The following is a 25,788-nucleotide window of genomic DNA, read 5'->3' as shown; positions in this document are numbered from 1 at the left end:
ATATATACTCGATAGTTTTTTTGTCTTTTTTAAATCAAGAAGTTTTAGCATCCAAAGGACTTTTAAAACAATAGGAAACTGAAGCTGACCCATAATGTTAGGCCCCACCTCTCAATTGCTCCATCTGCCACAATACCCGAGAGCAAACCTGGAGTTTAATGTTTAAGAGAACTGAAGAACTTCTCCTTTAGTTCCGCTTTCAGAATCTGACCCAATAAGAATAAAATACTCGTAGGTGTGTGAGAGTGGTGTTTTTTTAAAAAATGGAAAATTTGGCACATGTTGCCTTGAAAACATACTTGATTACTGTTCTACGAGGGAGGGTTTTCGATAGTTTGTGTTGTGCTCTTTTGCGTTTGACTTATTCTTGGAAGGGCTAGTGGTGTAGCAATGCTGGGTTATTATTTAACAACAACCTTTCCATGGTCATTTGAATGCGTGCAAGCTTGCATTCCACTCCTGACCGTTTGCATTTCTCTTTCAAAGAGTCCAACAAGCCGCTCCAAAGCACACTGCCTTGGAAGCCCTTGACTTTTAAGAGCCTCATTCCTCAACGTATTTGCCCGAAAGTAAATGCAACGGCCAGGCCTACATCCGAGTAAACGTGTTTTGGAGGGGGCTGTGAGTTTCAGGGGTGGGATGGCGGGTAGGAAGACGGCCTTCCCTCCCCCCTTTCTTTTCTATGTGCCTACGAATGTGTGCCTAAGTTACGGGTGTTCTGCGTGTGCGTAGCTCCACAAACAGCTTTCGCTGCTTCATTTTCTTGTGTTTTCAAAAGCGGGGGGCTGCTTGCCTGATATATCTATAGATATATAATATCTAAGTCCTGGGAAAATTATATTTGTCGTCCACCCCGCTTCCATTTAAAAATGAACTGCACTCGCGTGCGCCCAAGTTTTGATGGAAGGAATCGCTGGAGGAAATGAAGGGTAGGGAAGGAATACAGCAATGATGTCATGGGTTCTGAGGTGATGTGCAGAATTTGCCTTTTGACGAAGTGCACTGCACTGGGATATATATATATATATATATATATATATATATATATATATATATATGAATGATAGAAGGATAGAAGGATAGATATAGAGTAGATATAGAGTTCTACTGAAGCCCAAGTGTCTGCTTGACGTAAGGAGCATAAGTTTTCTTCCTGTCTGGCCGTTCCGTTTGCTTTTCGCTTTGGGCTGAAAGGTGGCGTGGCAGCGAAGGTTGGGGGTTTTTTTGTGTGTGTTTTTTAAGGCATCCGGCTTGGGGAAGAATTTCGGGAGAAGGAGGGCAGCGATTCTTGCCAATCGCTTCAGAAAACCCGGTGCAGAGGGTTTCTCGGCTAATTGGATCCCGCAGCGAGTCCTTAGAGGACAAGTTGTTCATTTGTTACAATTGTGTAGTCGGCAAGGGGTTCGGCAGTAATGCAATAAGCCGGCTCCCTGCTCACAATGGGGGGATGAAAAATAATCTCTTTGCTGGAGATGCTATCGCCAAACGCTTTAAAGAGGATCTCTCTCTCTCTCTCTCTCTCTCTCTCTCTCTCTCTCTCTCTCTCTCTCTCTCAAAAAAGGAGTTCTCCTCCCCCCCAGAAGGAAAAAGGAGAGAGAGAGAGGAACCAGGGGATACTTCAGGAGACGGATAGGAGAAAATGTTGACATTGCTGGGAAACAAGGGGGAGGTAGGGGGTTGCTGAAGAGTTGATGTTCTTCACGAAGGAAAGAGGGCTGGAATGATTAAGGAGTAGAATTAGGGGTGTATGTGAGTATAGGGGAAACCTGGGGAAACCTAGCCACCCCCAAGTTCTCCTAACTCTGTAAAGAAAGTGACTTGGCTGGGGTGGAAATCGCAAAGGGCGCTCTCTTGACGTGCCTAACTCCAGCCTCGGGTTATGGGGAATCGTTTGCAAAGCCGGAAATCACAGAAATGTTGGGCGACAATTAAAAAAAACAAATATCCTGAGGTTAACAAAAAAGAGGGGGGAGTTGCAGGAACAGGTTATTCTGTAGACTTCCGGTAATAATAATAATAATAATAATAATAATAATAATAATAATAATAATAATAATAATCTGTGCCGATTCCAACATGGAGTCTGTATCCTTTGCCAAAGCCGAGCAAACGAGGAGAGGCGTCTGGTGGTGCAGCTGACAAAGGGGCCGATGTATTATTTAACACTTGCCATGGGTTGCACATTGTGGGGAATCCAGCAGCATGAATTAAACCTGCTATTTGCAGTGGCACTGGCAAAACAAAAAAGACGGGCGGGGGAGGAATCCAAACTCTGACCCGATCCTGCATTGGAAGTGTGTAGAAGTGGGGACAGCAGGGGGCTTGGTGATGGCATATGGTAGGTTCGAGATTTGCAAGCCTAATAGAAGGTATAGGGGTTCCCCACACCCCCTCAATAAGCCTTAACTAGCTAAACTTGATGCATGGTCATTCCTGAAGATAAAGAGGTTGTGTGTGTCTGTGTGCAAGTGTGTGTCTGCGTAAGTTCCCCCTCGAAGGTGTAAATAGGCACTTGGCGTTTGCAACTCCGAGTTTCTGTCACGGGCTGGCTGCACCTTGAGGCGCTCAGGTGATTCCTCCTCACTTTTTTTTATTTTTTTACTCCAGGTGGAGGAAGGGAGGCTCACGGCAGAAGAGAAGAGGTGTCTCCTCTGATCTGCCAACTCCCGAGATTGCCTTTTGTTTTGATTACGGGGTTGTAGACCGCTTCGGGTGCCATCGCGAGACCTGGGGTGTGTGTGTGTATGTATGCGTGCTGTATATAAATCGGAAAGAGAGCAAGGCAGAGAAATAGCTCTCCTGGAGTTATATCACCCAGGCGTGCATTTATTTACATTTACCTGGAAAGGCGGCGCTTCTTTTTGTTCTGTTTTTTCCCCTGGATCAATCGCTACAATGACCATTGAGGTCCTCCTGTACATATGTTAGTGTGTATCCCAAAGCCATCAATACCCTGGCCCTCAACTTTTCATTTCATTTACTTCTATCTCTCAGCAGATGGGCCACACCATTTTGCTTTCTCATGCACTTCTCCTGGTTTGCCAAGGAACTGAATGCTTGATGGTCACCACTTCAAGGTCTGGACATTACTTCCTTAAAGTTTTCACTTGTGAAATCCTGACGGATTGATTACTATCACTCCATCATCATGTCCGAATAATAATAGTAATAATAATAATAGATATCCAACAAAGTCATACTTAGAGTAGACCCACTGAAATCAACCGACTTAAGTTACATTGAGTATAGCTAACGTGGGATATCACCCAGTGATAATATCCTGGCGCTCTAGGCAACTTTTAAATTTAGCGTTTCTATATCCTTCAAGGCATGTTGGTAGAAAATACACTTTTTTTTACCCCAGCTGTATGTTTAGGGTTTTTTTTAATTAAAAAAAAACATTTATTCGTCCGTGGTTCTTTGGTTTAAATTTTGGGACTGTTTAAACTCTGAAAGGGAACTAGGGGTGGTAACAAATACGCCGGCCTATAAAGGAAATATTGGATCGTAAAAGAACTCAGTAACAATGCATTCCACGGACATACTTAATTTATTGGAATCCGCCCAGAGTGGCTGGGGTAACCCAGTCAGATGGGCGGCATAATAATAATAATAATAATAATAATAATAATAATAATAATAATAATAATATGTCAAATGCCGTTCATACCCAAAATTCTCCCTAGAAAGTTCTTTTACGGACATTTTTACTTGCGGAGAATTTGGCACCGAAAACAGAGAGGCTCTCTTCTCACTATCAAAATAATCATAATAAAACATTAGGCTTGGCCTGTCAGAAAGAGATCTGATTTGGCCCTAGAGAAAGAAGGGTGCCGGAGAGCGGCGCTCCGAGGCCTTGGGACTCAGGCAACACGCTTTTCCTGGGGCTGATCGCATCGCACTGTCTGCATCAAACACGGTGGAGCTCAAAGCTGTCCATGAGAGATTGATATAGATTTTCGAGGAACCCTCCCATTTTGTTTTAGTCTGAGAATCTGTGCTCTTGTTCAACCTTTATGGGATTGTAATTGCCGAAATTGACCTTCAGATGCCCCCTTTCCTCCTCCCTCTTTTTTTTTTTGTTAATACTGAGCTTCGGTAACTTTAATCCACTCCTTTGTCAAACAGAACTCACCTGGCGTTTACACTGGAGCTATCTGAGTAGGGAGGAAGTTTAGGACAGAAAATTCCTCGCTATGTCACACCAGCCCTGTCGTTTGCGCCAGGACGGGAATATAACTAGGATTCCCCTTCCCTTCCCTTCATTTTTTCTAAAATGATGAACTTCTCATATTCGTGGATCTATTTGCATGTGAATGAAGGCATTCCCCCCGCTGTATATTTCTGCAGTGGCTCCTGGGGCAGCTTCCCGTGCCTTAAGCTCAGCTCCTCTAGATTGGAGGCTGTGATGTCCTCGTATGGTGAAGGCGACTTGGTGAGGAAGCCATGGAAGATCCAGCGAGATGTTCTCCAGCCAGAGGCCCGTTCGGTTCAGGTGGTGGTGGTTATAGGGGTGGGGAAGAGGGTCTAGTGCTGGAGGCCTCTGCGGTGGGATCCCTGCGTCAAAAAAAGTGGCGGAGCTCTTGGGTTAGCCAGAGGTGAAGGTGAAGATCATTAGAGGGTGTTTTTTTAGGGTTGGCTGGCTGTGGCTCTTTTGGCTGGCTTTGGGTGATCGTGCCCAGAGGGCGGAGTTGCTGCGATTTCCTACCTCTCAGCGGAGAACCTGCCCTCTCGACTCCACGGCAGAAGGACCGGACTTTCTGGGAAGGAAAACAGCTGGACGAAGGATCTCAGCGAGCCATCCTGGCAGCAGTAGCAGCAGCAGCAGGGTAGGTGAAGTTCAAGCCAGCCAGCCCCCATTCCGCCTTCTCCCTAAGGGGGGTGAGGGGTTCAGGAGAAGAGAGATGGGAAAGCTTCTGTCTATATTCATTCTTCGGCCTTCACCCGGGAAAAATAAATAAATCAAATATTATGAATTCTCCCTCCCTATCTACCTTCATTTCGATCTGTAAATGGGCCAAGAATTGGATCGGGCCAAGAATTGGATCGTCTTTTCTACACCGCACAATCCCCCACAATAGCAACCCCCCCTTCTCTATTCGTTCTTCTTCGGTTTTATTTATTTGTTATTTTAAGAGTCATGACCTGGGTAAAATGTATCCTGCTTTCTTCCATTGAAACACTGTAGACCTTTGACAACTGGCGAGGAGAAGGAAGACTTTGCCTGCTTTTCAAAGGGGGAGATTCGAGCGACAAAGAGCCAAGGTGACGAAAAGCCAAGACGATTGCGCCGCTGAGAGAGCCTTTGTTTGCCTTTTGAAGCGGGTGGGAAGAATTACCTGCGGCGGAAAGGAAGAAGGAGCCCAAGGAATCCGACCTGCTTGGTCGCCGCCGCCGCCGCCTTCTTCCTTCGGCCCTTTTCGAACTGGTGAGTGCACCTTTGCTCTCTCCTAAACTTCACAGAGCGCTGTTTATATTTCTTTTGGGGTTGCTTGTTGTTTTAATTGCCAGTTTCTCTTTCTTTCATTCATTTGTCTAAACACAGATTCACGATTTAGAAAGAGAAGGGTTTTTTTTAAAAGAGTTTTTTTGCAATTTCTATCTCCCCGCCCCCCACCTTTTTGCTTTAATTTTAATGCGCTACCGTGCTCAGGTGTCACATGTGCCTAAATAATTGTGGGTTTCCTAAATACATATGGATAGGACCCAGCCAAACTTAAGAACCCTTTAAGGCCCATTGATCGCTCCAGCATGAATGCTTCCGCCTCCCATTGAAAACAATGAGATATTAAGTTCCTACATTTGGTTTGAAAGCGCCTGTGGTCTCTCTCTCTTTCTCGCTCTCTGTATATATATATATATCTGTGTGTATCTATCTATGCAGATAATTTTATTTTTATTATTTTAATGAGGTTTTCTCAAGACCGCTTGTCTGCACCGCTTTCATTATGCAAAACGCTTTACTATCAGTGCAATCCTATGCAGATTAACTCATAAATAAATTGAACTACATCAGTCGCTCTCCTTAGGAAGCGTGCTCAGAATTGTCCAGTGGCTCCCTATTTCATATTTAAGATTAAAAAAAAGTGTCGCCAGCAACAGAAAGGAAAAGCGATTTATGTAAGGGTTGAAAAAAAAATATAAGAAAGGGATTATTATTCCTGGATATTGTACTGAGATGAGAAATTAACTGGAGTACTACAAGATAAACTTTTGAAACGGCTCTGGTGTCAGATTTCGGCGTGCTCCTCTTTAAGTGCTTCCATGCAGTTTCAGGACTTATTTGTGCTAGAAACTTTTCAGTCTTCCACACGAGCCCAATCCAGCCCAAGTGAAGCATCCCGAAATCGTTTGGCTGTCGGTTCGGGAGACTCGTTCGCGTGTTTTCAATTCTTTCCCAAGCGAAATCACTGAGCTTTAAGCTTAATTTTAGCTGGATCGCGCGGCCCATATTTTCTTTGAAGTAGACCCTCATAAGTCGATGGAGTGAACGTCCAGTAAAGGCTGCCATTCCAAGTATTGTGTATTTAACTCCTAGAGACAGATATGAGACTTCTGTGTCTCTCGTACTGGAAGGAACGAAGGAACGCTTGAGACACAGTTTTCCTACGCATGCTTATTTGAGAACAGGATCCGTTTAGGAATGGGCCTAAGGCTGAAATCTTACGCACACTTTCCTGGGCGTAAGTCCCGCTAGACATGATGGAGATTTCAAGCTTCCATGTTAAAGAATTGCAGTGGGCGAGATATCTGTATTTGACTACATTTCGTTCAGTGAGGCATACTCCCACATAAATTGGTACAACATTTCAGCCTTAACTGGGTGTGGATCGTGAAATCCACTTAACTTTTGATCCCCTCCCAGGTTTTATCTTTTTTAAAATAGTGATGTGATGCGTCTATGCTGGACTGTTATGTTCAGTGCTGGCTTTTTTGGGGGGGGGGAGCGTTTTTCTTTTCTTTTTAAATCTTCTTAATGGTTAAAGTTGACCCGCTGGGAAGGGGGAACAGAAGAACAATGCAGCGTGCGCCACACTGTAAATTATCTTTCCCCCCTAATTCCCCTGTTCCTGTAATTTGTAATCTCAAGAAAATAATTAATTGTTAATACACCAATTTGAGTTACCCAAACGCAGGGAAGATAAAAACACCTGCTGAACGCAATCAGAGCCAACGGTAATGAAGTACTGAGAGGTTTATCTCCCCTTGCAGGAAATGGAAAGAGGCTGAAGTTCATTCTCCCTCCCTCCAAAGGCAATTTATATACAATGAAATTAGTAGTCAGGAGAGAGAATGGATCTACCGGTGACAGTTTTTAAGAAACCTGCCTATGGGATAAATGGGTCAATTTAGATTTTGAAGCGACTAAGAAAGAAAGAAAGTCTGAAATGCTGCTTTGGTTACTTATTTTTTCTCCATGGATACGGCACTGTTTCACCTTCCGCCTCTGTCGTGCAATGCTTGCTTGCAGCTGATTGACAGAAATAGTCCCTAAGTTTAGGGAGGTTGCTCTGGTTTGAGGAACGCGTGGAATGTGGGCATATGGGCAACGTTAAGGTTTATTAAGTGTGTTTATGCAATAGGATTTATGCCTCTGCTGTTCTTTAAACTGCAGGGCGAGGGCGCTCTTGCCAAGCGCAAGAAACCAAGAGCTCAGTGTTCCCTCCTCTGGCACACATGTTCGAATTTCAGGTGCCTAGAAAATTTGACTGCCATATAGATACATAAACTTCACCTTCTGTGTGTGTGAGTGCATGGGTGGGTGGCTGGCTGGATAGATAGATAGAAAGATAGACACTGATTCGGATCTCTCAGTGCTACTCTTCTAGTGGTAAATTTAAAAATTCTTTCCTCCCTTGTCATTACTGCAAAGGGGAATCTAATTCAGGCCATCTGTCCCGGCCCCAGGCTCCATAGCTTATGGTGTGGAAGGAAAGAACATTAAAGCCCATGGAAATCTCTTCCCCCACCCGAATGTACTGAAGCCAAGAGCTGGGGAGATTCACCTCTCACCTTCAATTGACAGTCTTGCCTACTTGCTATACTTTTAAAGCACATTCGAAGCACCTTTCTCCCTCAAAGAATTCTGGGCACTGTAGTTTCTTGAAGGTTGTCGGGAACTGTAAGTCTGTGAGAGGGGAACTACAGTTCCCAGGATTCTCCGAGGGCAAGGACGTGCTTCAGATGTGCCTTAAAGGTACAGTGTCGGTGTCACTGAGCTCAGGCGCGACACTTCGTGGCAAACCACCATCGGGCACGTCGACAGCAGCGCACAGAAGCTCTTACACTGAGAAGCACCGGCATCTAAGCAAGCCCGGTACCCTGCTACTGTCGCCGCCGCCGCCGCTTGTTGATGCTGTTTTTGTTTATCCCCAACCACTTCGGCTTCACCGCGGATCACCCTGTAAGACAGTTTGGGCCTCTGTGCCCTCCCACAGCAAAGGCGATCTAAAGCTTTGTGGGAGGTTTGTGTGGCGTTTCCATGACAACAACGTGAGAACAGGTTACACAAACTCAGCCGCCGCCGCCACCACCTTCCGGTGGGGAGCAAAGAGCAACCAACCAGAGGCGGGGAGGGAAAGCAATAATGAGAATTTTTTTTAAAAAAAGTTACTGTAATTTATCGCACGGTGCAAATCAATTCACATCCCCTAATTTTAGTTTAAGCTGCTTTCCAAAGCACCGATCACCACTAGTAACCTATTTGCAAATATTATGGGAGAAGATTGCCTCCATATATATATATATATATATATATATATATATATATATATATATATATATATATATATCGAGAGAGAGAGAGCGGTAGTTTTCTGGACGTGTTCAAATAAGGCACATTTCTACCACAGCTCTTAGATGCGTTTCTCGATTGTCTCGAATCTGGTTTTTAATTGGCATTCCACCCCAGTTTGGAACATATTTCCTTGGAAGGAAGTCTCAATAAACGAGTTTCTTTCAGTTGCAAGCCATGGGCACCACCAGGCCAAAGTTAACTTTTTTTTTAAAAAAAGTCCACTTTATTTCAGAGGGAGTTGGGATCACTTCCTTAACTTGCTTAACTTTCTGCGGATCCTTCCGATGACTTGGGCATGAGTCAAACTGACCTTAGTTGGCTTTCATTCAGACGTTTAAAGATGGCGGTGCATGAGGATTTAAAAGTTTTATGCTCTTTGCTTTATCTTCATATATATTATGTAGGCTACAGAAAGCCACGAGTTAAACGCCAAAAAGCATTTTCTATATTATTCTGTTATGCCAGATCTGAGAACCATCTCAGGTTGACCCATATGATTCTAGCCAACCTAAGCTGACTCCTTGAAGCCAAGGGCGATTTTGGTCGGCGCGAAGAAGGAAGCAGGCGGGCCTGTGGGGCGCGCACACGTGTGGGAGAAGGGCCCATCTTCTCCCAACCTCGTGGGAAGCGCTTGAACGTTTCGGATCTGTTCTTGGTAGAAATCTCGATTTCTCTCAGTTTTTTGCGAATTAGGATTTCAGTGTTGTTGTTGTTTTAAAAATAGATTAGTTCAGATACTTTCGAGGTTCTCGAGCTTCCCTTATAATCTCAAGAGGTAGGCAGAGGGAAAGGAGGGTTATACTTCTGACTTTCTTTGAGGAGTCACTTTCCCTTCTCAGGGTTGATCGAGCAGAAATAATTTCAGATTGCTGGATTGATCATATGGGATGGGAGAGTGGCGTGCAGGGCGAGGGGAGAGGAGGAGGGTCACAGTCCGAGAGAACCCTTCAGAAATCACTAAGGTTTTCAGACAGGCAGTATAAGAAGCAACGAGGGGGGAACGTACTTATTTATATGGGTGTTGTTTCTTTTGAAAAATCGCAGCTCTATATAATGAAAGAGTTTTGCATTCCACAAGAGGCTGCGATAATCTTGTTTAAAGTGGGTGAGGGTGGGAACCACGATAAAGGCCCCTAAATGTTCTTTTGGGAGAGAGGGAAAATGTATATACATACTAGAAGAGAATTTCTTCTCCTTTTGGCATCCTTAGGCTCAATATATCTAAAAACGTGGGGGCAGCGAGGATTTGTATGATAATTATAAGGAAGCGAGTTTACTGCAAGGTTGGTGTCCATTTCAAGAAGCTATCACCCAATTCCAATGTTTACATTTTAAAGAGAGTGAGAGAGAGTGAGACAGAGTGAGACAGAGAGGAAGAAACAGTGTTATTAAGGCTGATGTTTCTTCCAAGATGCATTTTTTTCGCCGTCGTGTTGGAAAAAAAAATACTCCCCATTTGTTTTACTACTGTAAAAGTTTTGCAATTGGGAGTGGTGGCAATAAAACTAAACCCACACTCCCACGGCGGGCGTTTTCCCTCTTCTAATAGAAGAAAATTCCATCCAGGTTAAAATGGAAGCATTTAAATTATTTTATTTTTCGCTGATTAAAATCCGTGGCTTTCAAATCCTAATAATTACCTACAGCGTAGTTCGGAGTCTTGGTTGGCAGGAAGAGGGGGGTGGGATCGATTGTGTCCCCATCAATAGAACAAGCGCTGGCTACTTTGCTATCGATTGGTGTGTTTATTTGCGCCCGGTTTTTAAGTATTTATGTACAGATTTTCGGTCTTCTTTTCTTTTTTCTTTTGCCTTGATCTTATCTTAGCGGCTTGGTGCTGAGCAAAAGGCGGAAGGGATGCAGGCTAGGAAGAGTCCTTCTTAACAGCGCACCTGATTGTGGATTATTATATATCTAACAATCAACGCATACATGCTCTCTTCACGTTGCAATAAATTAAGAAATCGTTTAGATTTCGCGTTTTTGCTCTCCGTTTTCTTTATATTATAATAATATACTTTATGTTGCGAAAAGTTTGAAAACTTTGAGAAATAATGCATACACACACACACCTTATCTCTCTCTCTCACTCACTCACTCTCTCTCTCACACACACACACGAAAGAAAGAGTGAGAGCGGGAGATATTACATAGGGAGATATTACACATAATATCAGAGGTTGGTTGGAAGGGATTTGAGCCCAGCGCTTCCTGAACAGCAGTGGCTCAAATTTCCGTCCTGCAACCCGAATTTTAACTGGGCTCGGAATCTGACTGCGCGTTTGTTCCTTATAAAATCCCTCTCAGCGCTCCCTCCCGAAGGTTTCCAAAAGCTTTAGCCAGCAAGAACCTTTCGGAAACGCATGATTCTCTATAGTAGCACCGCACCGCGGATTCGTTTCATTTCCGCTGGTTTGTGTAAATGGGCGTCAGGATAGCGGCCTTACCGGCGATCTGCCTTTCTTAATTGAAACCACAATATTCTATCTCACTGTGACGGGCGATATGTGACCTGTCCCTGCTAAACCACGAAGGTGAAAGGACACATTTGGCCAGAATTATAAACTCCCCCGGGTTTTTGAGAATCGTTGGAAGCGCTTTTGTATGAAGTTCGTCCGTTAAAACCCCCGAATCCTTCATTAGCAGGCCGACCATCCCAATCCTACTCTCAATGATCTAGAAGTGTGATGAGTCTTGCAGGCACCTTAAAATTTATTATGCCGCAATAAATTGGTGAAGTTTTGAAGGCTGCCGGCAAGATTCTTTGCAGTTTTGGCTGCAACTGATTAGTGGGGCAACTTTTCTGGTTGTTGAGTTTTCTGCCCAATTGAGAGGAAATTCTGACTTTCTAAAATCAAGATTGCTTTCTTCATAAATTCTCATTCGTCCATTTTTTTTGGGGGGGGGGAAGAGCGGAGTCTAGCCCCCGCTTCAGATAAAATTCCTGTAGAATAGAAATGCCGGTTGACCGGTGCATTTATTTATTTACCCTAGGAATTCCCTCCTCATTTTTCTACTTCAGCCTCTCCAACTCAACTGTTGGAAAATAGAGTCATTCCGGGCCGTTTGTTTATGATCCTGCCGAGCTGTCAAAAGCTATCTTTAAAAGGTACTGTTTGTCCGTAGGTCAGTTCTGTTGGAGCCACTGGGGCAGATTTCCAAGAAATCCCAAACAACGGCATTTTGAGGTTAAACCCCACTGACATCCATGTGCCTTACTTCCGAGTAAACCGCGTCAGCACTGGCCTGCGGATTTATTTGGCATCAGAGAGCTAGACACCCGATCCTAAAACATTTACCTGGCAAGTTATTCCCTTGTTTTTGAATGCAACTTTGAGAGTCTAATGAGTTAAGGATCATTTCCCCCTGGTCTCACGTTAAGCCTGTGAACTCTGCACTTCAGTTTCTTGGAAGGAACCTGTGGATCTTACTTCCAAATAAACTGCGTTTAGGACTGAGGTGTCAGAAATATTATTATAGTTATTGTTGTTATTAGAACATCCGTTCTTTTACAAGTTGTAGAAGCTAGATACCAGCGCACCAGACGCAGATTTGAGGACGGTCTATGCTTGGATCCTACGGCGCTAAGTCTTTCCTGTGAATGAACTAGAAAACACTCGACAGGTCGTGAATAATCGTTTTAATGAGTGTGTAAAGCGTGCGACGGGGTGCACGGAGCTGTCGGGTTAAACAAACAACTTGTACCCTGACGAAATCCGATTGTTAAAGTGCAAAGTGGTGTCAGTCCAATTTTCATCCTAGCCCTAAAAACCACAGATCTAACTCGCGGGAGTCCAAATTTTCCCCATTAAAGAAAAATAACAATATTTTCCGAGCGCAAGTGTGATCTTCTTGAACGTTACTGAAGACCAAAAAAGCATCAGTTGCAAGCCAAACAGGTATCTTAAGTATTTTTTAATGGGTTTCCTCCTCTTAGGGTGTGGACCCTGAACACATTTTGTTGGAAGAAAGTGCTATTAATTTTATGGACACTAACTCCCCACCAAATGTAAATGTGTTTGAAATCGAGGTGGAAGGGGTTTTTTTTAATACCCGAAGCCTTATCTTAAACAGATTTACGTGGAATACAAACATCATTGAAAGTAAGTTTCACTGAAATAATTAGAGCTAGGATGCGTAAATATGTCGACTTGTTTTTTTAATACGTTCATGCAATATTCTAAAGCACAGACTCAGTGTTCCCCAAAGCGCTTGTTTGCAATCCGTTAGCCACTTTCCTGGGAGTAAGGCCCATTGGACTCAACGGGACTTACTTCTGAGTAGACACTTCCAGTATTCCTCTGTCAGGCTGCTTCTTTACATAGTAATGAAATGTAGCTGAACGGGGGACTCCCTTTTGAATATATAGGAATGGTGTTGCCCTGTGTAAGTAAAGTCATTTTGGAAATAGTTGTCTGTATTTTCACACAAAACAGTATGGCGTAATCCGCCTCCCATCTTTTTTTTTAAATGTTAATGAGGGACACCTTAAAGCTCGAGTTCCCATGGATCTCTGTAGCGCCTGCGTGCTTCGTTTTCGTCCCGATCCAAAGTTGCATCGAGTCCCATTTCTCGTGCGCTGCGCATGGAAGGCGCCAGTCAGAAAGACCATTTTCTTCCCAACGAAGAAAATGTGTGCCCACAACACAACTGAAAGAAAATAGAACTTGAAAGGTGTTTAAGGAGATGGCTTGGGAATCAGGCGTTGTCCTTCGATTTCTTCTGATTCCAGAGCTATTTCCTGTTGGCATCGAGCATCTGACGGATACGACACTTCTTACTCGCTGGGAAGAGGCCTGTAATGCATCACGTGAGGCTTTGTAGTAGGTAAAGAAAATAGATGGAGGCCCTCCCCCTCCCCGCCACGTATCAAAACAGCCGGATGCAAGTCTAGAAATGGGCTGAAACATGATGGGGGAGGGGAGTAACAATGCTTTCCTAGCATGCAGTTCCAAGCAGGTCTTCTCAGAAGTAAGTACCATTGATTTCAATGGCACTTACGTCCAAGAATACAATTCAGGGTGGGAAAGAAACGGCCTCTGATCCCAAAGTTGCCGTTATTCCATTTCTTCCGTGTACGGGGTGTGCGAGGCGAGGTAGTGAACCAAGCCTTCTGCAAAACGCCAAAACACCAATGAAATCGGCAGCAGCCGCATCCACAATAAGGTTAAGAATCCGGCTCAGGAGCGCGCACTGAAGTCTCATAGAAACAAATTGGGGCATGATTCCAGCATGGTAGTTTCCAGAGTGTTGCTAGCAGGGGTGCCAACTTGAATGAAATATGGGGGGTGGGGAGGGCAGGTAAGCCCCGCCCAGCATAATAGATCACATGACATGGTCACACACACTATTTGAATGGCAATGCCCATAGGTTTTTGTTGGGGGGGGGCAGATTGGTCAGATTAGTTAAATATTTCTATTGTTTTACTTGATGGAGGGGCAGCTGCCCCTTGTCCCCTCTTGGCTACGCCCATGGCAATGCCCCTCAACGTCGCGGGGGTCCAGTCCCCTCAAATATTTTATTGCGGAGCCAAGCCTCCACGGCCCCTAGGAGTTGGTTCCTATGGTTGCTAGACCAGGCGGCCTTGAGTTCGAACCGGACCTAAGCCCTGAATCTTTGCACGATCGAAGACCAATCGACATCTTTCGGTCTAAACGGGAAAAAAATGGGGAAGACTATGCACGCCCCCCCGAGTTTCCTTGAAAAGGGCGAGTTAAGATTACAAAAAATAGATAAATCCGTTTGAAGTGGATTTTTTTCTTTTGGGGGGACAGAGGGAGTGGTTACTGGCTATAGAGAAAATAATTTTAAAGACCCATGCATGGAGGGGGTGGCGGGATGGATGCACCAATGGGACTAATTTCAGAAGTCTCATGGGTTTCAGATTTGAATCTGACGCGCAAGACTATCTGGAACGGGACCCATATACTTAGACCTGGGTGGGCAATACGTGAGCTGCTTACAGAACGGTGCAGGAGGGAACAAATCCTGCACAACTGGATCCCTCCAATTTTCACGCCCCCAAGAACTTCCAGAACTCCCAAGTGTCAGCCTAAGGAGATTATCATGGAAGGAAAGAAGCAACGCTCAAAGAGCGACTGTTTATTAGGTAGCCGCCTAAATCGCAAGCAGCTATCCACTTCCCTGTGAATAAGCCCCATTGACCTCAATGGGACTTACTTCTAAATAAACGTGCATGGGATTGCTCTGTAAGGCTGAAAGGTATGCAGGAGGGCCGTGGAGGAGAGAAAGCCACTGCTGGATTCAGCATAGATCCCTAAATCCACACTAGGATGAGCAGTCCTTGGATCCGAGTCTCTCCCTGGATAATGATAATGATTCAATGGGGCTTACTTCCAAGTAACGGGGTATAGGATTTCAACCTCAGTATTCTCCAGGTTCGTAATTCTCAAAGGGGCATTAATTTTATTTCACTGCCAGCATTTTGCCTTAGGGTCTACGATTGGGAAAGCAGGTCGTTTGGTGCGCCGGAAAACCAAAGTTGATTCCTGTCTGCTGCTCTCATGAAACGCCTAAACAAACAAACAGCAGCCCCCTCGAGATTTCTGTTTTGTTTTGCCTTCCTCCCTCTCGCAACAATAGCGCGCCTTTCCACTGAGCTCCTATGGATTTCAAGAGAACTTCCCCCCACAGGGGTGCTGGCTGGGCCCCGGCTTCCTAATAGAACAGTGTAAATACTCCAAGATTGCGTCTGGATCCCCCTCCCCTCCCTCTCTTCCCTGTTTCCATTTAAGGAAAGGAAGGCAACGCGGGTAACCATCTTCCCTGTTTCCATACGCGATTATGACTCTACCTCATCACAAAGGAGTCTGTCTGCGATCCGTTGTTTTGTTTTTTAATGTTTCAGGAAGCGGGGATCTTGTCCCAGCTTAAGTCCATGTTAAAAAATGTTTAAAACCCGAACACCTCTAATGCCCCGAGGAGTTCCTCCAAAAATTGCCCCAGAAGTCAATGCTTCACATCATTAAACGAAAGTACGCCTGGGCTGAACTCGGCGGTCCTCTGATTCGCACGTGAGAGTTGCAATCCCAGCATAGGAGCCAACTCCTAGAGGCCGAGGTCCCTTCGCCCCTCCCCCAATAAAATGTTTGAGGGGGCTACGGCCATTCAAATGGCGTGCCATTCAAATGGCGTGCTTGCGCCGTGTCTTGTGATCGATTATGCGGGGTGGGGCTTACTTGCCCCCCCCAATATTTTATTCGGGTTGGCACCCCTGTATCCCGTTATCGCAACCGTCTAAATTCAGCTCGTCTAAATGCGTGTTCTGTAACGGGCCAGCAAACCCGCATCTCAGTCCGCAACATTCGCCGGATGTACCAGCTCGGTGCTTTCTTCTGAGGCAAGAGGTTGTGAGGGTGAGGGTCTCTTGGACCCGTGTCTCGGCAAGGATACTGGATACAGCCTCTCCTTTCCGCAAAGGTTTTTGTTTTAAAGAAAAAAGAGCAGAAGTTGTGTCCGCGCTATTTTGGGGTCTTTAATGGATAGTCCCCCGCGAAACCCCCGTCTAAAATAAAAAAGCAAAAAGCGAAGAGGGTGAAAATTGTAGGTGTAACTTCAACGTGGTCCGCTGAAAACGCCGGGAAACGGAGCTGCGTTGGAGGTGGGAGATTAGCCCGTGGGGCCTTTGAGACACATCTGAGGCACGGCGGTGCTTAAAGGAATGTCCAAATCGGCAGAAGAGTGTAAAACCTCAGAGGTTAAGAACATAAGCTCTTTGCCCCTTGACAACAAAAGCATCAACGTCTCCCTCACCCCGCTCCCTCCCTCCCCTCTTTCCTGCAAACACCAAAAAAGACCCCAGAGGCTCGGATCCTTCTTAGCTCTTCGGTATTTAGCCTCTTGACGTAAGTGGGACGGGCAGCAGGATTCAAAACTTGGCTGAAGGAGACCTTTAGAGCGATTCGAGTTGCACTGAAGTCAACTGCGCCTTCGCCGGGCTTGAAATCAGTTCATTCGGTCTAAAGTGGTTGATGGGTAATAGATTCCCATAATCATTAGCTTAAAATGTTCCACCGCACGGGACGGCCGATCTGACTGGCTCTCTCTCCATATACATATGTGTGTGTGTGTGTGTGTGTGTGTGTGTGTGTGTGTGTGTGTGAGAGAGAGAGAGAGAGAGAGAGAGAGAGAGAGAGAGAGAGTCGTTCAACACGTGAGAATAAGAGCGCCTCTTTCGAAAGTGTCATTCCCATTTTCCCAAATAATGCTTAAGGTTGCCATCCTCCTCGAATTTAACTGGGAACAAGCCCCATTGAACTCCGGTGGGACTTTCTTTTGAGGAGATTGGTCTTTTTCTTTTCTTTTTTAGCCTTTGCTTTGAATGGGATGAAAAGCGTCCAATGGGTTAGGTGAGGGCACTTTTAGAAGGGATGCTTCAGAAAGCTTTTAATACGCACCGGGAAATATTCTTCAAGTAGGACTGGAAAAGAATAGGAGGACCATTTGGAAAATGAGTTCCGGTATCAGCCAATGTTTGCTAGTCTGATTCTGTTTCCGAAAAGTGCTGCTTGCGGAACAATGCTATGTATGTCCGCTCAGAAATAAATTCTGTGGAATTCAACGGGGAGGCCTGAATTCATCTTATAAACTCCCACTCGGAGGCTCGCCAAAGTCCTAACCTGAGCATCTTTGGGGAACGTTGTGAGACATATTTGTACTAGTATTCGTTGGTCAGGGCTTCCAGGTAAAGGTGGGCCAATCTCAGTGAACTTGGTGAAATTTTATACTGTTTTCATGAGCGGAAGAGGTAGCAAGAATCATGGCTGAGCCTTCTGAAAATATTTTAAATAATAATATTCACCAATCCCGGTTTTCAGTATAAACTCTGAAATGGCCAGCATATATTTTCAATTCTAAAAAACCCCTGTGCTTTTTGTTTTTTTTTTTACAACTTTATTTCTCATTAAAACATTCGGAACATTATCTCGGATTGTAGTTTACCGGTACACTCAGTGCACTGTATGTACGCAAGTTGTTGTTTTTGTAAAGTGTCCTCGCAACGTGTTTATTTTTGTTCCCGATACTAGACTTGAATGTGATGTTTGAGTGCGAGAATCTTTTGTAAGCCGCTTTGAGGTATTTGTAATAAATAATCTCACCAGTTACATCATTGGCCAATGTGCATGTCAATTCCAGGGGAGCCTGCCAGGATTGGCCAGTGTTCCCACCTCTTGTGTACCTGGTGACAAATATCTGTTTCCGACTTTATCAGTCGCACCTGTGACACAATGGACACGTCCATGTCTGAGTCTTAAATCCGTTTTACCTTAAATTGGTCTGTAAACCAAACGTAAGCCCCCACCGTAGCCACTCAGAGCGGTTTTTAAAACGGTTCTATTGCTTCCTTAACCTACGTTAACACAATTCACACTAGTGAGGCAAAAATAGATTTGAGTGGAAGAACAACCAAATGGACTTTTGTGTCGGGTGTGAAAGCTCCCGTAAAAAGCCCGGGGCTTTCTAAAACCTAGCGAGGACGTTCGCACATGCGCCTGCAAAGGTGCTTGCAGGGTTACGTGGAAGCGCTCTTCCAGGAGTTTGCATCCCCTCCCCACCACACTTTAGGATGGCGACTTAAACTTAGAGCTCTCTTTTCGCTGTGAGTGCTTAAACACCCGCGAGCGATTGAAATCTGTTCTGAGCGCCGCTTATTGAACACCAGTTGACTTGTTAGGTGTGCCCATCCCCAAAGTATTGGGTGCATTTCTGCCGCCTTCCCTTTGGATCTCCATATATTCTGTTTCTCGGTCTCTACTTGGAAATTTATTGACTGATTTCCGGGAAGCGGCTCGTACCTTTCCTTTGTGGTTCATTCCACGATCTGCATCCACATTTCTTTAAAGGAAACAGCGCGCTCAGTAGACTAGACTCAGAGTAGGCGTGTGCGGCACTTTCGGCCCCTCCAGGAGTTGCGGAACTACAACTCCCATCATCCATGGGCATTAGCCAGTTTTGAGGGCTGATGGGAGCTGTAGTTCAGTAACATCTGGCAGACCAAAAGTTCCACCCGCCTGCTGTAGGGAATATTGCGAGGTGCCTGTTATTGGGATATGTCCTCTCTCCTCTTTTCAGGTACGCGGAGGAAGGAGCGACGGTGTCGATGAGCAAAAAGACTGATGATGACGCCCAAAGCAGAGGGACGTCAGGAAAAACGGGACGAAAGAAATGTCTTTAGCAGGAGAAGGCAGGGAAAAAAATATTCCGAAGAGCGGGAAAGGCAAAAAGCAACAAACACAACGGACACAGATTTCTCCTGTTAGAAGGATCTTGAGAGCGAATAAAAAAGAATACATACAAACAGACAAGTGTTTTCCCTCTTCTTTCGGGCGGAGTTTTTGTTTCTCTCTCTTAGCTTCGTCAAGTGTTCAGATGAAAGTCTTAAAGGGGACTGATTCCTAGTTTGTTTGTCTATTGTATTTCTATCCCACCTTTTCTCCCGGGAGCTCAAGGTGGCCTGCGCCGTTCTCCACCTCTTCATTTTATCCTCACAACAACCCTGTGGTGTAGGTCGGGCTGAGAGCACGTGACTGTCCCAAGGCATGGGCCCAGCCAGGGAGGTACGGGAGGCAGCTGCCCCAATAAACCAAGTAAATAAATGAAAATACTTAACTAACTGAACAATTGTGTCGCAGATATCTCGGTTCTGCTCTCCACAATATAAAGCCTGCTCCCCCATAAATCCTGGCTATGCCCAAGGTCTCCCAGTGATCTTCATGGCTAAGTGAGGGATTGGAACCCTGGTCTCCCAGGTCCTAACCCAATACAGTACTCTCCAGTATTTCCTAAACTTGGGTCTCCAGCTGTTCTCGGACTACAATTTCCACCATCCCTGACACTGGTCTTGCTAACTAGGAATGATGGGAGTTGTGGTTCAAAAACAGCTGTTTGGGAAACACTGCAACTACCACAGTACACTGACTCTTTGTCCTCTCCCACCATTGCCAAATGAGTAAAAGGCAAAAAAAGGACGGCTGGAAAGGGAGCTAGAGTCATAAAACAAAGCGAAGGACCCAGAGGCAGGCCTATTATTTTATCCTGATCTGCGTTTGTCTTTCAGGACCAGCATGCAAGGTCTCCACACCTCTCCCGTTTTAATCTCGGAACCGCTTTGTAAGGTTAGACAAGGAGGGCTGCAATTAAGCGGCTTTTAGACTTTGTACTTGGGGAGGTCCCCACTTGAGATTGTTAAGGTGTATTACTTCGAAGTAGGCTGTATCCACCCTTTCTGAGAAAGAGGCCCTGGGCATCTGCCCCCAAAGCCCTGTCCCAGTGCACCACAGATCGTGCCTGGTGCAAGAGTCCCTCCAGGAAATTGAAACCTGGTCTTCTCCCGCAAGGTCTGACTGTCCATACCGATCAGGGGCCCACGATCAGGCCACACTAGGTAGACACACGCTCCAGGAGAGTCCGTAGGTCTCATTGATTTCAGACCCAGTGGCTGAGTGCTGCACTCACGCTCCAGAGCCCCTTGCCCCTCCGCCATCAGTTCGGACTTGCTTCAGGAAGCTACTTTAGGGGGGCTTAGCTCTTTCGGGGAGGCTCTCAAATGGCGTTTGTGAGTGGTGTTTCCTCAGGACTCTCCATACTGGTCTTATAAATGCAGGAGGACGCGGTGGGGAAGTCGGAGGTGGAGCCTTCCTGAGATAGAGCCGAGGGCGTTTAACTTCAGGTTGCAGGTGGGATACCAAGTGTTAGCGCTCTCCCACGTGATACTCTCCCTGCAAGTGAATCTTGAGAATAAGGATGGGCTAAAACCTTTCTCCACTGTGTGTAAGGAAGGTTTGGATACTCGCTCGCTTATATATAGATATGTGGCATTGTCCATCCCCTTAAGTGACCTACACATTTCTCAGACACCTCAAGACTTTACCCCTTCATTTTGCCGCGGGGAAAATCTCAAGTCAACCGAGCTCCCAGCAGCCTCTTTCCAGAATGGGGTAGGATTGACCACGACCGATGCATCGCCCAAAGAAAGAGTAAGGACGCTTGCTATTAACTTTCAGTGTCAGATAACGAGAGAGAATAGAATAAAATCCCTGTTGCCAATGGCCCACTTTGTCCAGCATCCCGTTCTCACAGTTGCCAGCCTGGTGCCTATGGGAAACCAGCTAGCCGACCTGAGCGCAGCAGCCCTCTGGCCACTTGGGAATCCCAGTAACTACATCCAGAGGCATGCGGTCTCTGGCAGCAGAAGTAGAAGAAGTAGAAGTAGAAGACAGCAGAAGTAAAAGATAGCCCCTGTGGCTACGAGCTATTGACAGCCAGAAAAAGAGAGGCGTGGGGGTGGGTTTTGCATTTGCTTCTCAAGGATGCTATTAAGAGATGCGGGCATCATCTCCGCACGTTTCAGGAGTATTTGGAGCACCCCAAAAATGTCTGGCCATTTATAAGCTGATAAATACAGTAGTATAAAAAGAAGTCTTTAAAACTGTATTTTCAACTTCAGCAGATCTCCCATTTAGAAAACTCTCTGTCATCTTTTACCCACTAGTGAAATGTGCTCTAGACTCCAATGGCATCGGGACTCTTAGGTTAGAGAGGAGTGGTTTAGGGAGAGGTTGTACGGCCATCTGCCATGCATGATTTAGTTGAGATTCCTGTATTGCAGGGAATTGGACTAGATGACCCTCGGATTCCCTTCCAACTCTACAATTCTATGATTCCATGATTCCTCTTTCAATGCAATTAATGATTTGGGAACCTGGTGGTGGATTCTCGGAACTGGACACACGAGATGAGGAAAGCAAATCCGCCAGCTCCTGCAGATCTTCGCAGGCAGCTGTTTTGTCCTCTTCTGTTTTCTCTGTTGACCTCACTTTTAAAAATCCCTTTACCTCCCGCTAGGTGTGTGATGTTAAAGTGAAACTGTATTCCCGCAATTCCCTCCCCCCTTTCTCTGGCATCTTAATGCCAAGTGAGGGTCTCATTTAGGCAACGCGTGTCCATTTCAAATTCGAAGGCTGCAATACAGCATACATGCTTTACCCTTGAGGGGGGAAATGGGACTGACTCCTAAGACTTACGTGGACTCTAACATGTCTAGGATTATACTGTGAGGTTGCAATCCTGTGCACGCTGTCCTGGCCCCACTGAAGCAAGGGGGACTTATTTTCAGCCAAACTCGCTAAGCATTTGGCTAGGGACTATTTACATTTTGCACAGGGCACACCACCTAATTAGTTATAAAGGCAAGGAAACAGACAGGTCGCGTATCCATAGCAATGACCAGAGGATAAATGTCTGCTGGGAGAAGCGCAGAGATAAGTAACGCCATGTTGCATCTGCAGCAACACAACTGGACGCCTTCATTTGCCCCAACTGCAACAAAACATGTATCTCCCTTATCAGACTCTACAGCCACAGCAGGCGCTGCAACCTTCCAGCAGTTTGACCTCACCCCCAAAGGCGCACTCCTCCATTGTTTCCGCAGACAGATGGATACCAACAAAAAGGAAACCCAATTTCCTAAGCAGGTCGTTCCAAAGCTAGACCCAAAGATTAGACTGTGAGATGAAGTGTAATTTTTGCTCACATCGAAAGAACTCTAGATTAACAAGTTCTCGATATGGCACTGGAAGTACTGGTAGCCGAGGATGGTTGTTTTTGTATGGTATCTCAAGCATGTTAAAAAACACACCACCACCAATGTTTGAATGGAACACATTCAAAAGGTGCTATGTTTTATCTAACTGAGGTGGAGAGCCATGCTTGCCCTTTGTTCTCAGCAGGAGAAGAGATGGTGGAGATGAAGAGAAGAAGACAAAGTAGGACATGAGGCCAGCAACCACAAGTGTATTGGGAAGGAAGATCAATAGGTCGTCACAAGGAGGAGAGTCTCTAAAGATTGGAGGTTCCTCTCTACCTATCCTTCGCATGCAGCCATGTAAGCCTACAGTGAAATCTGAGTTACATCCTAACACCAAACTGGGAGAGTATGAGGAACAGTGGTGGGGGAATCTCAGGGTCAGGGCCAAATGGACCCCTCCCGGCTTCCCTATTTGGCCTCCGTGTTTTCCTAGGCCACACCTCTTTCCGATCCACAATCCCTTCTGGTGCTTTTGCCTGGCTGGAATGTGACCCTGAGGTGTGATGAGGCCAAGCTGCTTGCCTGGATGAGATATGTGTATCTGTATGTGGAAAACAAAGGTGAGAGTCACACCTGTGGCTCCTCTGTACTTCTGACAATGCCCACAAGAGCCACGTTGCCCCGGGACAGTTTGCTCATGAGGAAACGCTGCCCTTGGGGCTGAAAAAGTCCCCCCCCAGCCCTGGTGTTGAAGATCCCCCGAATGTATCCTCCTTACACTTCTGAAGTAAACTGAGCATATTTTCAACAGAGCTTCCCAAAGAACAAATCCCATTCAAGTCGGGGGAAGTGCTTCTGAGTTACCGTACTATGCTTAGTGTGGCATGATTTCAATGGAATGGCCAAAGTCGAACAAAGCATTTGGAAATTCGATACACATTTACTTGGTACCAAGTACCATTGAACTCAACGGAATTTACTTCTAACTAGACACGAATCGGCTTGTGCTATATGGAACATGAACGATGCACTGACTGGATGGTGGCCATTACGGTTTCTAATTGGAGAATTGGTAGGTAGACTTGTTCTGCTCACTTCCCTTACATTGTATGTTTTGTTGACATTTTTTTCATTGATGGGGCTATTTCTATTCTAAGGTATTTATCTACTGGGCTCCAAAAGCCAAAGGAGCCGAGGAAATAAAGAAGCGTCAGAAATCCCGCGTTGTAAACACAAGGAAAGGGGAGCGGATCAGACAACGCGAGGACTGGAGGCATCTTCTCTGACGGTTCTGTACATATAGGTGTTCTTTCATGAGAGTAGCAGGTTTCTGCCTACATTATGTAATCCTGAAACACAAAAGTAGAATAATACTTGTCATAGCTGGCAAAATAAATAGGTTTATTTAAAGCGTCTAAAAGAATTCACCGACGCGATCTCATTCCTTCTCCACAGCAACCTGCCAAGCACGTCAGGATTGCTGGTGTGGTGCTGACTGAGACAGAGATGCTGGCACCAGCATGGCAGCCCCTGGTGCATGTTACTTCTGAGTACAGAAGTAAACTCAGTCCCATGGTGCTTGCGGCTTCCTCTCAGACAAGTGCGCACAGGATTGCAGCTTTACAGTGCTTGCAGCTCGCAGCGCGTGCAAAGGAAACCTGAACACTTACATCCTTAGGCGCTGCGGCTTGAAGTCTATGCAGGTAGCAGCGGAACTTCCTTCTCAGTAAAAATGGGCATTTCTTCCTGTATCCCCAGTGGAGCGAGGGAACCTCTCCCTTGCTGGAAGGCTTCAAAGCAGAAGTTGGACTGTTTGTGGATATTGTAGCTCTGCATGTCCTGCATGGAGCAGGGCGGTTGCGCTCCTCTCCAATGCTAAAACCCTTTCATCCTATGATATGGGACCAGTGAACACTTGCATCTCCACCCTCAGTAGACCTGAATGGGAGTAGCTCCCTCCTGGATTTCAAAAGGATTCATTTTGAGAGTGCCACCTCTTCACCCATGTGGAGATATACTATTAGAGCACCAGGTGCTAAGGAGGAGAACTCTCCGCGAAGAATTCTGCTCCAAACAGAAATTAAAAAAATTAATTAATTAATTAATGAGCTATAATTGGTCATTTATTCCGGTCCCTGGCAACAAAGGGAAAGCGTCGAGAAAGGAAAGGATTTCGGGGCCCTCATTTTGGCATGGAAAGGAAAATCTTTCCCTCGGCCTTTTCTTCCCTGCTGGCAGTGGGTGCAAACTGACCGCGCCGAGCTATTTTGCCCGCGGTTCGCACATTTTGCAGGCTGACGTCTAAACAAACAAGGATCAACCTGCTAATAGGAGCGAGAGTCGGGATGTGAGGCCAGAAGAGGCTACTCTGTTTGCCCGGCAATCCGGAATTAGTGGAAGCAGCCGGTGTCAACGAAAAGATAAATGAACCTCAACAGAAGAGGCGCACACCTTCCCGTTGGCCATCAATAGAGAGGCCGGCTTCACAAACAGATACGGGCTGCAAACAGCAACATGAAATCGATTTCCTAGTTTCAGGGTGGTGGCGGCGCAGCGGGGTTGCGTGCGGAGAAGGGTCAGCCGGCTCTTTTCGGTTCTCTGCTGTGCTTTGTTGATTTCATCCGCGCTGGGGTCCCGGTCACCTTCCTTTGCACGACCCGGGCGGCTCTTCTAGCAGTATCGAGGGTTCTGGGGGCAAAAGGAAAGGAAAGGTCGTTTACACGAGCCGCAGTTATTTACGGTATTTATCTGACTATGGGATTTATACCTCGCCCTTCCTCCACAAGAAAGTCCAGGGCGGCCAATGTAAAAAAAAATAAAAATGAAAACAAAACAAAACATTCTAAAACGGATTAAAGCGTTCCAGAAACAATTGCGATTCGAAACATCCAAAAGCAGTTACTGTACAGTTAAAAGCGTTCTAACAGCAATTGCAATGAAAAACATCCTTCCACCCAGTGATCTGGAGGTTGTCAATAACAGTATGTGTGCATGCATGCATGTATTTATTGCATCTATATCTCATCATGTTCTCCAAGGAGCTCAAGGTAGTGTACTTGGTTCCCCCCTCCTCATTTAATCCCCACAACAACCATGTGAGGTAGGCTAGGCTGAAAGGCAGTGATTCGCTCAAGGTCACCCAGTGAGCTTCATGGCCCAGTGGGGATTTGACTTCCAGGTCCTATTCCGTCACTCTAACCACTACATTACACTATACTGGCTCTGAGTGTTTTTTTCAGCCACCAAATGTCTGGGTAGATGCGTCGGAATGGCGTGGCTGGACCTCCTTGACTTGCCCTCAGCTATTAGGAGAAGAGTGTGGATTTCGATGGGATTTCTTGCCAAATAGTGGTGTTCACGATCGCTTAAAACGAACGGGAGCATGGTACAGTGGTACCTCGGGTTACAGACGCTCCAGGTTACAGACGCTTCAGGTTATAGACT

At 45.7% G+C, this 25,788-nt stretch overlaps 1 protein-coding gene across 3 annotated transcripts in view; it reads left to right on the top strand.

Annotated features, from left to right (window-relative positions):
- Positions 1-25,788, top strand: part of FOXG1 (forkhead box G1) — a 52,492-nt gene that overhangs the window by 2,770 nt on the left and 23,934 nt on the right. Inside the window, exons 1-2 of one of the 3 annotated variants that reach the window (XR_014162591.1) lie at positions 4,502-4,838; positions 5,189-5,428. The exons of 1 other annotated variant lie outside the window; for it this stretch is intronic. The gene's annotated coding sequence lies outside the window, so the exon portion shown is untranslated. Of the gene's footprint in view, positions 1-4,501; positions 4,839-5,188; positions 5,429-25,788 lie in introns of those variants that run through there. One more of the 3 variants, XR_014162590.1, reaches the window with a different exon arrangement.

The sequence above is a fragment of the Podarcis melisellensis genome (genome assembly GCF_964234715.1).
Source record: "Podarcis melisellensis genome assembly, chromosome: 1".
In the NCBI taxonomy this organism is placed as follows: Eukaryota; Metazoa; Chordata; class Lepidosauria; order Squamata; family Lacertidae; genus Podarcis; species Podarcis melisellensis.
This window is presented reverse-complemented; position numbering and strand designations above follow the sequence as displayed.